This window comes from Oryctolagus cuniculus, chromosome 12 (assembly GCF_964237555.1).
Source record: "Oryctolagus cuniculus chromosome 12, mOryCun1.1, whole genome shotgun sequence".
Taxonomy (NCBI): Eukaryota; Metazoa; Chordata; class Mammalia; order Lagomorpha; family Leporidae; genus Oryctolagus; species Oryctolagus cuniculus.
In genome coordinates, this window is record NC_091443.1 from 95635718 (window position 1) to 95649603 (window position 13886).

Consider the following 13886-nt stretch of genomic DNA (forward strand, 5'->3'; position numbering starts at 1 on the left):
AAAGACCACACATTATCCCTATAGACTCAGAAAAACTATTTCACAAAAACTTCCATTACTTTTGCAATATTAAAAAAAAAAAAACATCAAATTAGGAATGGAAGGTACACCTCGGCCTGACAATGCTCTTTCATGAAAAACCCACAGAGCACTAACATCTCACCTAATGAGAGTAACCCAAAACTTTCCTCCTAGACCAGGACACAGACAAGCATTTTCGCTCTCATTCCTCCTCAGAACACGCTCAGAGGTCTAGAGCAGGGCGGCTGGGCCATCAAAAAGCAAACAGACAGGAACGTGAGGCCGTTCTGGGAGGAGACTGAGCCACCTCTGCTCTTGCACAGCTGCTCGCACACTGGGGAAAGTTCCATACCGTCGCATAGCATGACCCCGACTCTACCCACGCCTTCGGGACCCAAGAGCAACGGGCACGCCAGCACCCAAGACCACCAGCATGAAACTGCAAAAGCCGTGCATCACTCACCTTCAAGCAGGCTTGGTCTGCTGGCGGGACAGAGGCCCGCGAAGGCCATTGCTTCCAGAAGGGTCTGAAGAAGAAAAATGAGTCTGGGAAATGGCATGACTGTCTAGAACCCACAGCCTTTCCTGATCCCGACCTGACCCTGGAGCTGCTGGGTTTCCCTCAGGCTTGGCCAGCAGCATCGGGGATGGCTCCTCACAACTTGTGCAGCCTCTCGGGCAGGAGCGGACGCGGCACTGACTCCCACTTGAGCACTGTGGAGCATTCAGGGCCGCACAAGCGGGTGCACTTCCAGGTCACAGGGCAGGGTGAAAGTGCAGTCCCCATGGGCTATTTTAATGATTCCACAGGACACTTCTCTGCACTGCTGCATGCAGGGCCACTTCCAGTTTGCCTCTCCTGTTCCAGGTTGTGACCCAGGGAGGCAGCCACTGATGGCCCAGGTACCCTGGACCCTGTATCTGTGCCTTGTGGAAGTCCTGAATGGAGCTCCTGCCTCCTGGCTTCTGTCTGGCCCAGTGTTGGCCCTTGTCACCTTTTGGGAGAGAGCAGCAGTACAAGCAGCATTGCCAGCACACACTCTTGCTCTGAGTGATCATCCATCTGGGGGTTCACACCCCAGGTGGCTGCAAAGGCCAGGACTGCAACAGGCAGAAGCAGAAGCCAGGGACTTTATCCGGTGCTCCATTCTGTGTTCAGGGGCCTAAGTCCTTGGGCTGTCTCCCTCTGTTTTCCCAGGCGTGTTAGCAGACAGCTGGATCCCAGGGGAATGGCTTCCGGGAGGATCGGCACTTTGAGGTGTGGGTAAAGCCACCACCCCCAGTGCCTGCATCCCATATGGGTGCTGGTTCATATTCCGGCTGCTGCAGTTCCGACACAGCTCTCTGCTGTGGACTGGGAAGGCAGTAGAGGATGCCCCAAGTCCTTGTACCTCTGCACACAAGAGGAGACCCCGGTGAGGCTCCTGGCTCCTGGCTTCAGATCCACTCAGCTCCACCCTTTGCAGCCAACTGGGTAGTGGACCAGCACATGGAAGACCTCCCCCTCATTCTCTCCCCCTCGATCTCCCTATTTCTCTCTCTCTCTGCCTCTCATCCTCTCTGCATGTAACTCTCAATGTCAAATAAATAAATAGGATCTTTAAAAACAGTAAAAAAAATTAAAGAAGGAAGACATAGCTGTAAATAAACTACTACATCAAGACCAACTACTAGAGTTTATGTAGAATTTGATATTATATGCATTACATACCCTATTAACACAGAATTTGAAAAAGAGTTTAAATCTGTCTTAGAAAAGATTCCAGTACTCATTCGTTCTCTTCTTCCTTATAAACATTCTGTGTGGTGTTATCTCTGTCTTTCGCATGAGGCAATCTTTGTAATTTATTTATTAAGACACTCGCACAAGGACTTGAAACACCTGTGATCTACAAAGTTCTCCACTGAACACAGGTCTGCTTCCCAGTCTCTGCCCTCCACAGTCTAGCCTTGCATTTAATGTATGGATCATGTTTGAAATGGGAAAAATCATATCTTCCACAAAGCAAGATAAAATACAGAAAGGTAGCATCTGAGGTCACTTGGTATTTTCTACATGCACTTTATAATGTTTGTACTTTTTATCTCATTTCTCAATGTTAGAATATGGGTTAATTTTAATTTTTTTATAATAGAAGAAAATGTTTCATATTTATACCAGATTGTGGGATTCTTTGGATATTTAGACAGTTGTGAATTTCTAAAATTAAGGACTTTGTCATGTACAAAAAACAGTTACATACTGTATTCTTAAAAATGTATTCCGAGGAATCTTCTAAGATGGTGGAATAGGGAGGGAACACACTGATAGTCCAGGAAAAGATAGTTTAATAAAAGTGGAGATACTGTAGTTTCAGGGAAGAGTTATGGAAAAAACTGCAGAGGAAACTCTTCCAGAACTAGGGGTACACGGTGGACCTATGTGGAGGGCACGGGTGCCCACGGCTCGGAACCCCAGTCGCCAAGGCTACTCAACAGCGCTGGAAATGCAGTAGCCCGAGACACTGGCAGGAAAACGGCAGGAAGAGCCTAAAGGGAACGAGGCTTAAAGCCCCATGGGGGAAGTTCACCAGCCTAACTAGAGGAGAGAAAAAATAAATAAATAAATAAATAAATAAATAAATAAATAGGACCAGTACAGACATGATTCTCTCTTTCCACTCACCTTACAAAGGCGGGCAAGACAAAGAACAGGCACCATTGTGGACATACATAAAAGCTGCATCCGCCATCAGCCAAGCAGAAAAACCTGACTCTGGTGGGCAGAAGTAACAGGAGGTTAGGACCGAGTGAATGTGTGGAGCTAAGAAACTGAGACTGTGAAAAAAAAAAAAACAAAACTGAAATTGTGTGAGAGAACTCACTGAGTACCCAAGATGTGAGTACTCTCGGGAGAGTACACAAACTCGGTAACCTTGGCAACCCGGTGGGAGACTGCAGGAGAATTTGAGCTTATGCTGAGGGCTGCACAGATCCTTAGTGTGGTCCTTGGGACAGAGAAGATGCATATTATACCCACAGGGGCCAGAGCTCAGACACTGACTACCTTCAATTCTGCTCAGCTGTGCAGAATTATTTCCCTTCTGAATAAAAAGAGAACGAGACAGAGAGAATATTTACCACACCTAACCTGGGTGTGTCACCTTTGGCACACCTTTAACCCTGAAGAACCTAACACAGCTCTCTGGCCACACCCCTCACAAGCCTCTAGGATCCATCAAAAACAGTCCACTTAGTCTAGAGTCACAGAATAATGAGAAAAACCACCACAGTGAAGGAAAAAAAAAGAAGAAACCAAAGAATATCTCCACAATGCCAAGCAACAAATGTAGAAACCGAGGAAACAAGAACAAGGAAGATATTATGATGCCAAATGAACAAGACACCCCAATTCAAGATAATGAAGATGATGAGATAGAAGAAGTGCAAGATATGGATTTCAAAAAATGTATAGGAACATTTAGAAGTTCTCAAAAACAAATTCTTGAACTACAGAAATCCTTACTGGCCAGGATAGAAAATCTCTCTCGTGAAAATGAAATCTTATGGCCGGCACCATGGCTCCATAGGCTAATCCTCCACCTGTGGTGCCAGCACACCGGATTCTAGTCCCAGTCAGAGCACCGGATTCTGTCCCGGTTGCCCCTCTTCCAGGCCAGCTCTCTGCTGTGGCCAGGGAGTGCAGTGGAGAATGGCCCAGGTCCTTGGGCCCTGCACCCACAAGGGAGACCAGGAGAAGCACCTGGCTCCTGGCTTTGGACCAGCACGGTATGCCGGCTGCAGCGCGCCAGCCGCGGTGGCCACTGGAGGGTGAACCAATGGCAAAAGGAAGACCTTTCTCTCTGGCTCTCTCTCTCACTGTCCACTCTGCCTGTCAAAAAAAATAATAAAATAAAATAAAATAAAAAGAAAATATAATCTTAAGGAGGAATCAAAATGAAATGAAGAAACTAGTATAACAGGAAAGTGTGATAGTGAAGAGAAATCTAAATGAAATGAAGAACTCAACAGATCAAATGACAAACACATTAGAGAGCCTTAAAAACAGAATCAGTGAAGCAGAAGGGAGAATATCAGACTTAGAAGACAGAGCACAGGAAAATATACAGTCAAACCAAAGAAAAGAAGAGGAAATTAGAAATCTAAAAAATATTGTTGGGAATCTACAGGATACTATTTAAAAATCCAACATTCGGGTTCTAGGAGTTCCTGAAGGCATGCAGAGAGAGAAAGGATTAGAAGGCCTTTTTAGTGAGATACTAGCAGAGAACTTTCCAGGTTTGGAGAAGGACAGAGACATCCTAGTACAGGAAGCTCATAGAACCCCCAATAAACATGACCAAAAGAGATCCTCACCACGACACGTGGTAATTAAACTTACCACAGTGAAACATAAAGAAAAGATCCTAAAATTAGACTAAGAGCAGACTTCTCATCAGAAACCCTACATGCTAGGAGGGAATGGCAAGATTGAGCCCAGGAACTAAGAGAGAAAAACTGCCAGCCCAGAATATTATATCCTGCCAAGCTCTCATTTGTGAATGAAGGTGAAATAAAGACCTTTCATAGTAAACAGAAATTGAAATAATTTGTCGCCACTTGTCCAGCCCTGCAAAAGACACTTAAGTATGTGAGTAAGTAAGTAAGCAGTTTTTTATATATAGGCACACGTGAGTACACAAATACACACATACGGACAGAAGCTTGCCTTCCCAAAACACCTGACTGCAGAGTTTATGGTTGCCATCACTTGACCAGAAGGCTCAGGGTTAATCCTGGGCGCCTCCTGAACCCATTAGCAAGGGGCCATCACCTCAGCTGTACCCTTACATGCTGTACCGAGGGGCACAGGAGTGCATGAAGGTATGCAGATTCCTCCCTGGCCAGGCCACCCACACCCCACGTGACCTGTGTGGCCCTACTGTGCGGGGAGCTGACCCATGGGGCTGTGCCCTCTGCATCCCCTCCTGCTCACCATGAAACAGCCCAGCGAGGCAGGCTGGGAAAATTGTAGGACATCTGGAGCCACTCAGTATAGCCAGCAATGCCATCAGGTGACCGTGACAAAGACAACAAACGACAAGGACTTCTTGGCTCCACGTGGGGGGCCTGTGCATCCAGGCAGAGCCTTGCAGCATGAGCACTTTGGGAACACATGTGCAATGTGCACAGAGGAACACGGGAGGGTATGGTGGGAATGAATGAATAATGGCCTCTGGCTCCTTGCTTTCATGAGTCAGTGTGGCCCTGTGGTGAAAAAGAAAGAACAGCTGCACTTCCCTCACCGGTAAGTATCTCAGCAAGGAAACCACCCGTGTTCAAGGCCACTGTCTCCCTCCAGACCCTCCCCTTGCCCACTGCCTTAACACAGGTCAAGCTGCATGGCTGGAAGAAATCCCAAGCAAAGACATGAGCCAACACTCTGGCATGTCTGTCCTGGTGGACACTCAGTCAGAGAAGAGTATCCTTTCCCTAAATCCTGCCCTTCACATCTCAAGCTGCAGATCCTCTCTGTTAAACCTGTCCCCCTAGAGTCAACCATACTACACCCAGACCCCACCAGAGTAGCTATAGATCCCAAGGGGGCTCGTGATCAGGGCAGCTGAAGACATGGAGACCGCCACACAAGCCACGAATCCTGCCAAAGGCAGGCTGCAAGTCTGAACCACAGAGGGTGTTAGCAGTACAATGACAGTGCGAGCCACTGCTCAGAGGGAACCAATTCAAGACCTCGCCCTGGCACAGCCACCAGATGCCGGTGACATGGCTGTCCTAACAAGTCGTCTCCTCTCCTAGGCCAAGCAAGGACGCACCCCAGAGCCTCTCGCCCCTGCCACAGCAGGATCCCTGCTCTTCCTGGTGTGGAACAGCACGCAGGGACTGCACTGGTTTGCAGCTAATAGGAATTCGATAGGCATCACTCCTCTCCTGATGCCATTCCGAGCCTTGGGGCGATGGTTCAACTGTGGCCAGACACATGGTGGTAGTGGCAACAGGGAGGACACTTTATCTGCACCTGTCACTGCATGGGCAGCCATATCCTCTGGCCTTGCCAAGTTCTTGGGAGCTGGAGCCGAGGGACTGCAGCAGGAGTGACAGCTGCTCTGAATAGGCCTTGTCACTCATTCCCTAGCATGTCACCCACTAAGAATATTTTTATTGTTAGGCTTCAGCTAAGGGATATTATCAGAACAGGTAGGCGAAGACGTAGACAGTCGACGAGAAGGCCCTTTTACAGAAGTAATTACAGACAACTTCCTTAATTTGAAGAAAGGGACGTTTGAGCACAGGAAGCACATGGAAGTCCTAATACACATGACCAGAAAGATCTTCACCATGACCCACTGCAGTCAAATTCTTCACACTCCAACACGAAGACAAGACTCTAAAATCACACAAGAGAAACACCAGACCTTTTTCAGAGGATCTCCAATTAGAATCACATCTGACTTCTCATCAGACACCCTATACGGGCTAGGAAAAAGTGGTGAGATTATATGCCACGTCTTAAAAAAAAGAGCTGTTAATCAAGAATAAAGTACTTTGCAAATCTCTCACTTAGGAATGAAGATGAAATAAAAAATTAGAGCCTGCTGAGGAAATTTCTACTGGCCTCCTGACACACACTTCTGCTCCACAATAAACTTTCCACCTCAGCTTCCTGTGACTTTCTGAAGTATGCACCTGTACCTAACTCAAGACACTGAATCCAGTTATAAATCCTCCAACAAAGAAAATGATAAGCTCTCCTATTCAATACCACTTCACTGATAGCTTCTACCCGTACACGTCCAGAATACAGAATATGAAATACTCGTTTTATGCCACCTGAGATACTTTAATACCAAAATCAAATATATTACTGGGAAAACTATGCACAAATGTCCCTCATAAACAGAGAACTCTCCAAATCCTCGAAATACGATCAAATTAAATCTAGGAATACTTTAATGTGTCATAACTAAATGGGGCTTCTCTCACAAATGAAGTGGGTTCAGTGTTAGAAAAACTCATCTATGTAATTCATGTGTGGGTGGCTAAAGAAGAAAAATATGAAAGACGTGCAGAAATTAGCCAAATGCTGATCCAACAAAACAGATAAAAATCTATGGCAAGCATCACACTGATGTGGTGAAAGCCAGTAGAGAAGGGTTTCCCCCCAAGGAGGACATAAAAGCTAAGGACATCCGCGGTCATGGCTCCTACTTGATGTCACAGCAGGGAGTCCACTGAGTGTTGTTAAAGCAAGAAAAACACAATGAAATGAGAGAGCTGAAGGGCAGATGTTAAACTCTGGGTTTCCCGAAGCCTTGATCATCTACACATAGTTCCAAAAGCATTTTCTAAACAGCTACTAGTCACAAGAAATTATTTCAGCATGACCATGATGGGTAGAAGGGCAATGTCAAAATATCAAGTGCAGGGCTGGCGCTGTGGCCTACCAGATAAAGCCGCCACCTACAGCACTGACATCCAACATGGGCACCTGCTCAAGTCCCGGACGCTCCACTTCTCATCTTCTTCTCTGCTATGACCTGGGAAAGCAGTGGAAGATATCCCAAGTCCGTGGGCCCCTGCACGCTCTTGTGAGACCCAGAATAAGCTCCTGGTTCCTGGTTTCTGATCGGCTCAGCTGAGGCCACTGCAGCCATCTGGGGGTGAACCAGCAGATGGAAGACCTCTCTCTGTCTCTGTCCCTGTCTCTATCTCTTTCCCTCTGCTTCTGCCTTTCAAATAAATAAAAAGTCTATTGAAAGCAATTATTTATTATAAAATCAATTGTATACCACCATCAATGAACAGGCAGATACTGATATAAAAATTAATTGTATACTACCATCAGCGAACAGGTAGACACTGATTTGAAATTTAAAATAGCCTACTGAAATGAAAACTCGTAAACCCTATCAATAAAATACACAATATGTTGGCTGAAGACTAAAATGCTGATAAAGGAAACTAAAGAAGATCTAAATAAATACACTGTGCATAGGACTGGAAGACTGAATATTATTAATATACCATTTCTTCTAAAATGTTCTATAGGTTGAACACAATCTAAATAAAAAAACAAAACAAAATAAAACAAAACAAAAAAACAAACAAAAAAACCTCCAGCAAGAGCTTTTGGAGAAAAAAAAAAAAAAAAAAAAAAAAAACCTGACTGTAGTTAGGAAAACGCAAGACAACTGACTATCAACTCCACCGTGAAAAACAAAGAACTGGGTGAAATCACGATACTGTCTTTCCAGACTTTCTTTTTTTTAATTTTTTAAATTTATTTATTTATTTTTTTGACAGGCAGAGTGGACAGTGAGAGAGAGAGAGAGACAGAGAGAAAGGTCTTCTTTGACGTTGGTTCACCCTCCAATGGCCGCCACGGCCGGTGCGCTGCAGCCAGCGCACCGCGCTGATCCGATGGCAGGAGCCAGGTACTCATCCTGGTCTCCCATGGGGTGTAGGGCCCAAGTACTTGGGCCATCCTCCACTGCACTCCCAGGCCACAGCAGAGAGCTGGCCTGGGAGAGGGGCAACCGGGACAGAATCTGGCACCCCGACCAGAACTAGAACCCGGTGTGCCGGCGCCGCTAGGTGGAGGATTAGCCTAGTGAGCCGCGGCGCCGGCTCCAGACTTTCAATAAACCTACAATAACCAAGACCTTGCTTTGGTATTCGTGAAAGAACAGAAGAAACAAGTTTCAATGGAGTAGGATAGTGAGTCCAAAAGTAAACCTCATGCCAAAACACATAAGCAAGCATTGTTAAAACTACAAAGAGAAATACACAAAGGCACTATTACACTCACAGACATCAAGACATCTCTTTCGTTAACAGATCAGCAGTCAGATAATCAGTAAGGATGTAGCTTAACAGAAAAGCACCTGAATCAACCAAGCATTGAACGGATCCTTAGCGGATGCACCGTTCTCAGCAACGCAACATGACACGCTTCTCAGACCCACACGGCACATCCACTATGACCACGTTCGTGGCTGTACAGTAGACCCCAACTCCTAAGGAAGAGGCGCCACACAAGGTAAGCTCTCAGATCACAATGCAACCTCTCTACTGAGAGATCAGTACGAAAAGGCTGGAAAATCCCAAATACTCGTGAGAACAATCAACCTACCTCAAAATGACACGTTTATAAAACTCAAATAAAAAAAATACTTCAAACTAAATGGAAACTGTTAGGCTGGCGCCGTGGCTCAATAGGCTAATCCTCCACCTTGCGGCGCCGGCACACCGGGTTCTAGTCCCGGTTGGGGCGCCGGATTCTGTCCCAGTTGCCCCTCTTCCAGGCCAGCTCTCTGCTATGGCCAGGGAGTGCAGTGGAGGATGGCCCAGGTGCTTGGGCCCTGCACCCCATGGGAGACCAGGAAAAAGCACCTGGATCCTGGCTCCTGCCATCAGATCAGCGCGGTGCGCCGGCTGCAGCGGCGGCCATTGGAGGGTGAACCAACGGCAAAGGAAGACCTTTCTCTCTGTCTCTCTCTCTCTCACTGTCCACTCTGCCTGTCAAAAAAAAAAAAATGGAAACTGTATCCTGCCCATTTATAGTAATGGATGCATATTTTAGAAAAGAAGAACCAAGATCCATGAGCTGTGCTTTCACCCTAGGAGATCAGAGGAAGAACAGCAACTTAAACACTTAAAGCAAGGTAAGGAAAATCAAATCAATCATGGAGAGATACAAGTCGATGGGACTGAAAAAAAGCTCAATCGCAGAAAAACGTCGACAAAACTAACATTTGGTGCTTTGAACACATCCACAAAATTCGTGAACTTCTTCTCAGGACCAATCAAGAAAAAAGGTTCAAGTTACTGAGTTGGTTAATTAAACAGTGCCACCATGACTGCATGGAAAAAATAACTGTAAAGGAATAGTATGAACAACTCTGTGACAAAAATTATATAAGATAAATGAATTGCGTGAATGTCTTGAAACGTAGAATATGCCAAAATCCACACAAAGGGAAAAGAAAAACAGGAATGCTTCCATAATTACTAAGGAAGTTATAATTTATAATAACTAGAGTAACACATAAAGTATCAGAAAATGTATTAGACAGATATGAGTTACTGAATTCACATATCCCGTTTCTGCTCAGCTAAAAAGAAACAATGGGCAGAAAAGTACTTACAAGACCTGCTTTGTGGCACAGCGGGTTACGACACTGCAGGTTACGACACTGCCTAGAACAATGTCATTTCATATAGATGCCAACTGGATTCCTGCCTGCTATGCTTTTTCTTTTAAAAGCTTTATTTATTCATTTCAAAAGCAGAATTACAGAGATTCAGAGGGAGAGAGAAATAGAGAGAGAAGGTCTTCCATCCACGGGGTACTCCCCAGATAGATGCAACAGCCAGAGCTGAGCGGATTTGAAGCCAGGAGCCAGGAGCAGTTCCTTCAGGACTCCCACACAGGTGCACGGGCCCAAGGACTTGGGCCCTCTTCTACTGCTTTGCCAGGGCACAGCAGAGAACTGGATCGGAAGTGGAGCTGCTGGGACTCAAAGCAATGCCCATGTGGGATGCTGGTACATGCAGGCGGCTGCTTCATCCACTATACCACGGCTCCACCCACCCCACCCTCCAACCCTCATCAACCCAGGCTGTTCCCACTTGAGATCCAGCTGTATGCTCAAACGCCTAAGAAAGCAGAGGAAGCAGCGCAAGGACTTGGGCCCCCAAAACCACACTGGAGTACTGGATAAAGTACATGGCTTCTGCTTTGGCCTGGCCCAGCCCCGGGACGTTGGAGCCACCTGGGGTAGGAACCCACACATTGAATACCTCTGTTGCACTGCCTCATCTATAACTCTGCTTTGGAAACCAATCTTTAAAAAGAAAAAAAAATATCTAGTACTTACTATGAGGTATCAGAACCTTGGACAGGCTGGAATAGAGCACACAGGATTCTTGGGGTTTCTCTACGCTTCTGCTTTCTCTTCAGTGTGTGCAGTCTGTGAAAATTGACCAGATTACGTGCAAATTAATTCGAGTGACCCGTACCCATTTCCCTGCACACACACATTACAGTTCTGAACAACCCAGAGAAGAGAGGCCATGAGTCAAGGACTGTTCTCATGGACATGGCCAAGGCTACTTCCAGCCAGGGACAGAAAAACCCCCAAACAGAACCAGGGATGTGGGAAAAGTTCTTGCTCTCCCAACCCCCACCACCTGCCCACTGGGACTCCTGTCACACTCCCCATCCCTTTCCTTTCCCCTACACATGTTTCTTCTCCTCGTTTCATGCCTCCCCACAATCATGCCACCTTTTCATGCTCCCCTCTTCCTCTCTCCTCCCGCCTCCCCCTTGACTGCCTTTCTCCTTCTACTATCCCCCTCAAACCCTCACATGCACACCCCTTTCCCGCTCTCTCCACCCAAGTCCCCACCTACACCATGTCAGAAAGGCCAACACAGCAAACTCACCGCAGAGAGAGCGTTTCTGTTCTTCTGGAACAGGAACTCAGTAAGAGATGTAGTCTTCCAGAAGGAGCCGAAAAAGAGGACCGAGCCTAGAAATTTCCAGAAGCCCAAGGTAACTGATACACCAGACTTGGGCCCCAGCATCTCCGGATCCAGGCCTGACCCTGGGGTTCTGAGTCTCACTCAGGCTCTGCCGGCAGGGTCAAGGATAGCTCCTCATTGCTTGAACAGGCTCTCAGGGAGGAGTTGCCGCACCGCAGATTTCCACCTGAGCACCTCAGGTCAGAAGGTTTGGTGCGGCCGGCGCCGCCGCTCAATAGGCTAATCCTCTGCCTGCGGCGCCTCTAGTCCTGGTCGAGGCGCTGGATTCTGTCCCGGTTGCCCCTCTTCCAGGCCAGCTCTCTGCTGTGGCCAGGGAGTGCAGTGGAGGATGGCCCAAGTGCTTGGGCCCTGCACCCCATGGGAGACCAGGAGAAGCACCTAGCTCTTGCCTTCGGATCAGCGTGGAGTGCCAGCCGCAGCTCGCCGGCCCCGGTGGCCATTGGAGGGTGAACCAACGGCAAAAGGAAGACCCTTCTCTCTGTCTCCCTCTCTCACTGTCCAATCTGCCTGTTAAATAAATAAATAAAATTAAAGTAAAAATAAAAAAAGAAGGTGCCGTGCATGTGTGTGCACTTCTGGGTTGCAGCGCTGTACACAGGTGCACTCCACATGGGCAGCTGCCAAGGCACCAGGGGACGCATTTGCATGATGCCAAATCAACACATTCAGCGTCCAACGCCCCAGGGCCACTTATAGCCTGGCGGCTCCAGACTGTGACCAAGTGAGGCAGCGGCTGATGACCCAGGTACTCTTCTGGGGGTTCACCCCCCACACCGTGGCTATAAAGGCCAAGACTGGGACAGGCCAAAGCAGAAGCCAGGGACTTTTTGTCCAATGCTGCATTCTGGGTTCAGGGACCTAAGTCCTTGGGCTGTCTCCCACTGCTTTCCCAGGTGTGTTAGAAGACAGCTGTATCCCACAGGGAATGGCTTCCAGGAGGGGCCGGCACTGTGGGGTAGCAGGAAAAGCCACCACCCACAGTGCCGACATCCCATGTGGGTGCCAGTTTGAAAACCAGCTGCTCCAGTTTCAATGCAGCTCTCCATGTGGTCATGGAAGGCAGTAGAAGATGGCCCAAGACCTTGTGCTTCTGTATCCTTTCAGGAGACCCCAGCAAGGCTCCTGGCCCCAAGCCCCTGGCTCCTGCCTCAGGATCTGATAAGCTCTGTCCATTGTAGCCAACTGCAGAGTGGACCAGCATATGGCAGGTCTGTCTCTCTCTCTCTCTCTCTCTCTCTCTGTAAATCCCAATTTCAAATAAATAAAAATATCTTTAAAAAGGCAATTTTTTCAAAAAGGAAAACATACCTATAAATAAAATAATACCTCAAGGGCATCAACAATTTTATTTAGAATTTGATATTATATGCATTACCTACCATATTAACACAGAATTTGAAAAAGAGTTTAACTCAGTCTTAGAAAAGATTTTGGTACCCATTCATCTCTTCATCCTTACAAACATTCTGTATGGTATTATCTCTGACTTGTGCATGAGGAAATCTTTGTAATATATTTTTCAGACACTTATGTACACACTTGCAAAAGGACTTGAAACACCTGTGATCTACAGAGTTCTTCACGGAACACAGATCTGCATTTAAAACATGGGTTGTGTTAGAAGTAGGCCAAATCATGTCTTCCACAAAGCAAGACTGAATGCAGAAAGGTATCATCTGAGGTCACTGTTGCCATTTTCTACGTGCACGTTATCATGTTGGCATATTTTTCTCTCATGTCTCAATATTAGATACAAATTGGAAGGGAGTTAAGTCCAACTATCCCTATCTGCAGATGACATGATTCTATATATAGGAGATCCAAAAGACTCCACTAAGAGACTATTGAAACTCAGAGTAGAATGTGGTAAAGTGGCAGGATAGAATATCAGCAGCCTATTTGTATACACAAACAATGTCATGGCTGAGAAAGGACTTCAAAGACCAATCCCATTCACAGATGCTACAAAGAAAACAAAATCGCTTGGATAAATAAAACCAAGGATGTTCAATATCTGAGGATCATAACAGATTAAAGAAAGGGATAGAAGAGGACACCAAAAAAAAAAAAAAAAACCAAATTGAGAAGCTTCTGCCCTGCAAGACTAAAGAGGCAACTAATGGAATGGGAGAAATTATCTGCAAAGTATGCAAACTGATAAAGAATAAACTACCAGAAACTTTCAAGAAACTCAATAACAGCAAAACAAACCACCCACTCAAGAAATGGGCAAGGGACTTCAACAGGCTAAATATTTCAAGAAAGGAAATCTAAATTGCCAACAAACACATGCAGAAATGCTCAGGATCACTAGCCATCAG

The 13886-nt window shown here is 46.4% G+C and overlaps 1 long non-coding RNA gene across 20 annotated transcripts in view; it reads right to left on the reverse strand.

Moving 5' to 3' along the window:
- Window positions 1-13886, reverse strand: part of LOC103346435 (neuroblastoma breakpoint family member 4) — a 1612367-nt gene that overhangs the window by 120208 nt on the left and 1478273 nt on the right. For 7 of the 20 annotated variants that reach the window (XR_011380962.1, XR_011380960.1, XR_011380961.1 and 4 more), the window contains exons 1-3: window positions 11467-11718; window positions 10899-10991; window positions 485-548 (exon numbers count right to left, since the gene is read on the reverse strand). The exons of 1 other annotated variant lie outside the window; for it this stretch is intronic. This is a non-coding gene — a long non-coding RNA (neuroblastoma breakpoint family member 4). Of the gene's footprint in view, window positions 1-484; window positions 549-10898; window positions 10992-11466; window positions 11723-13886 lie in introns of those variants that run through there. 12 more of the 20 variants (XR_011380969.1, XR_011380968.1, XR_011380964.1 and 9 more) reach the window with 6 other exon arrangements.